This window comes from Medicago sativa, chromosome 7, assembly GCF_051527215.1.
Source record: "Medicago sativa cultivar Bolivia chromosome 7, Bolivia_mono, whole genome shotgun sequence".
Taxonomy (NCBI): Eukaryota; Viridiplantae; Streptophyta; class Magnoliopsida; order Fabales; family Fabaceae; genus Medicago; species Medicago sativa.
In genome coordinates this window covers 72646424-72650361 of record NC_140755.1, presented here as the reverse complement: position 1 = coordinate 72650361, position 3938 = coordinate 72646424, and the positions used below count along the sequence as shown (strand labels likewise).

The 3938-nt window shown below is 31.1% G+C and overlaps 1 long non-coding RNA gene across 1 annotated transcript; it reads left to right on the top strand.

Annotated features, from left to right (window-relative positions):
* Positions 1-430: 430 nt before the first annotated feature.
* Positions 431-1963, top strand: LOC146908250 (uncharacterized). The gene is made up of 4 exons (XR_015019208.1): positions 431-805; positions 1313-1408; positions 1497-1611; positions 1771-1963. It is a non-coding gene; the product is annotated as an uncharacterized LOC146908250 (long non-coding RNA).
* The last annotated feature ends 1975 nt before the right edge of the window (positions 1964-3938 follow it).

Sequence of the window (3938 nt, the reverse complement as noted above, 5' to 3'; positions counted from 1 at the left end):
TTTTAAAAAAAAAACAAATCTAAACTTTTTCCCAAAAAACAAATCCAAACTAAAAAAACAAATCAAATGTCCTGGTCCCACTAAATCCTACTTTTCCATAAATCCTACTTTGCACGTTGCGTTTTTTGTTTTTTTATTTATATTTGAAAAAAAAACGCTTTATACACTAACAACAAAGCGTAACTTCTTTTTGTTATATACTCAAAAGTAACAAAGAATCCCAATTTTAATGGAAATCCTTATTTTAATGCATCCTAAAGATAAAATAAAAACTATAACATAATTTTCATGAAGTTTGCGTTTTTTGTTTTTTTATTTATATTTGAAAAAAAAATGCTTTTTTTTGTTACACAAAAAAAAAACGCTTTATACACTAACAACAAAGCGTAACTTCTTTTTGTTATATACTCAAAAGTAACAAAGAATCCCAATTTTAATGGAAATCCCTATTTTAATGCATCCTAAAGATAAAATAAAAACTATAACATAATTTTCATTAAACGTATTTTTTAAAGCAATTAATAACATAACCCAAAACTACTTTACTCAAAACTTTCATTAGATCGTGTGCAGGAAATTCAGTCCAAAACCACCACCTCTATTGATTCATTCATCACCAACCACCTATATCTATCAATTCATTCATCACCATCACTCGCTTCCTTCGATCTATTTCAAAACCATAACCGTCTCTTTCGATTCATTCCAGAACAACCACCTCTATCTCACTCTTAATTGCGGTGCATCATATCGTCGCTGCCGTCGACCGGTTACAGCTTTTTCAATACTCAATTCTTCATCTCAGGTACCATCTTCATTTTTTCCTTACCTCAATTTAACTCAAATATTCTTTAATTTTTTCATATTTTCATCTGGATATTTTAGGTTTTCAAGGTTCAAACTAAATTTAAGACTTCACTGTTAGTGATTAGGATGAATTTGACAATCGAAAATTCAAAAATTTTGTTTGATGAATAATTACTGAAATTTGACAATTGTTTATTAAAGATTTTGGGTTTAATTAAACTCTACACAACTAGTAAGATGAATAATTTTTCTTTTGGTTCAATTTTATATATATATATATATATATATATATATATATATATATATATATAAACAATAACCCTTTTTGTGTGTGACTAGAATTATTTTCTAATAAACTAATGGAATGATGTGATAATATGATATACACTATGCATATGCCTTTTGTATAACCTACTAATCAATTCCATAATCATCCATCGTGACTTCTACATGGCATACCAAATAAACTAACTTATACAATTACTTATTATTTTATTTTTTGTAGTGTCCTTGCCAAGAAAATGGTATAGATTGCGGGTACTTTGTGATGAGGTTTATGAAAGATATTCTCATTTCAAAACTAAATGAGATTCCAAAGTTGGTATGTTTTTTTATATTAAAGTATAATATCTATGTATAATTAAGTTTATTAAGTAACATGGTTATTTTTAATGTTATAATATATACAGTACATTGATGGTTTCAAGTGTGTGACATACTCAAAAGATAAACTAATAGAAATCTAAGAAGAATGGTGTCGGTTCATGATCAGCCTAAAAGTTATATGATTTTTTTTATAATAAGGTGAGTTTAATGTTTCTAAATATATTTGCTAGAAGTGGTATATAGTTGTTTTAATTTATAATCTTGCTTTAATTTCTACTCATGATCAGTAGTACTTTGAATTTATCTATAATATAATATAGCGTTATTGCTTAATGGCGTTTTCTGGTATATATTCAGGTGGAGGAGAGTGAACGAAATTTGGAAATGAATGATGATTTGTGTGCTTGTTTTGGATAAAAATGTTGAGAAGACCAAGAAGATAGATGAAGACTGCATGATACCATAGAAGATTTTGATCTTTATGTCAACTAATTAGTTGTAACTCTTAGAGATATCCATGTTACCATATTAGAGGTCATACATTTCTGACTTTTATGCTATATATACATACATTTTTTATGATGTGCCGATAAATAATAGTCTCAATTATAATGTGCCTAAATTATATACATTTCCCTTTAAATTTCAGACTTTATATATATATATATATATATATATATATATATATATATATATATTACTTTAAATTAATAAAAAAAACGCTATCTGGAAAGGAATTTTTTTTTGACAAAAATAAAATAAAATAAATGCTTTTCCTAGCGCTTTTTTTCCTTTATAAAGCGTTATCTAAACCTATTGTTACATGGCGCTTTTAAAACAAAAACGCTGTTTTTAAACTTGTCTTAGATGACGTTTATTTTTGAAAGCGCTATCTAAGGATAACCTTTGCTAGCACTTTTTGACATAAAGCGCTATATAAACCCTGCTATAGCTAGCGCTTTATACAGAAAAAAAAACGCTATATTACCTTTACCAGCGCCATTTACAATAGCGCTTCAAAAGCGCTACCGAAAGCCAAAAAAAAGCGCTATATAAGCCCATTTTTGTAGTAGTGTTATGATAAAATTCCGCTACTCCCCGGCAACGGCGCCATTTTGATGTAGGATTTTTACATGTCTAAAAACTATATACACGTGAGTATAATATAGGATCGTTTCCACAGGGAGTTGCTTTAATCATAAGCGTTTTCACAATATTTCACATTAAGGATTTGGGTATAAAATGTTTGTTTGTAAAACTATTTTCCTATTCGACAATAAAATACAACGAGAAGAGATAGAACTATTTCGCTTGCAGTTAGAGATATCAACCAAGCATAACAGCAGCATCTCTCGATCGATTAACAGATTCTAGCTTTATAACCAATATTATCACAATCATTTCTACAAATATCGTTCGTGTCCAAAGCGATATCGTTATTTCTAAAGTATCATTTAAACATTCGTGTCCAAACATTTAAAAGATAGTAAAGTCGATCGGATAACCTAATCGATCGTGTCCAACCGATTAAATGTCCTAAAGCATTAAGTTCTTGATTAAAAGCGATTATCAAAGATTAACAAACGTGTCAAGGGTGATAATTTAAGATAGATTGTTATTCTAGTTCAAGATTCAAGAGTTCGTGTCCAAATCATCTTGAATCTCTTTGAAAGCATTAAAAGCAAGAATAACAACAATATTGAATCATTAAGCTAGAACCATATATTAAACGATCAAAAGATTACATAATAGCTTGTTTGATTACCTCAATACTACAAGAGTAGATGATAGTTACACATGTCTATGTAAACTGTGCAAAAGATGAAGGAAAGATGAAGATTCCATGCCAAGATCCTTGATGTCTCAATGAATCTAGGGTTGAATCTATTCCTAAACCACTTGCTTTGTGTTTCTCTCTTAGAAATAGCTCTAACCTCTCTCTTAGATGCAGCAAAATATCTTAATAAAACAGTGAATATCTAAAAGAGAGGTAAAACTTCTATTTAAATGGACTGAAATCGTGACATCTAGCTTAAGCGAGATAAAACTCGCTCAAGCGAGCAGTAATAATATCCAACTCTGACCAATGAAGGCTTGCCACGTAGCCCTTATCCCTGTAGAAGCTGAATCTCGCGTAAGCGATCTGGAAGCGATCCACAAGCGAGGTTCTGGATTAGCTCTCTGGACAAATCTCGCGTGAGCGAGATGCACTCGCGTAAGCTAGTTGCTTCAATCTTTAAACCGCCTTTGAACCTTTGCTTGCGCGAACTGGAAGCGAGATGAAAAGCGAAATTCCATTTGCTCTCGACATTGATCTCGCGTATGCGAGTTACACTCGCGTAAGCGAGATGCCAATTTTCACGAACGAGTCTGAAGCGAGCTGGCCGCGCGATAATCATTTGCTTTCTGGAACTTTCTCGCGTAAGCGAGGTTATCTCACGTAAGCGAGTTTTGCTTGGCTTAGAATATTGAGTTTTGGTCCTTGCTTGTCATTTCCTGCATAAATTGGGTAGAATCAGGCATGT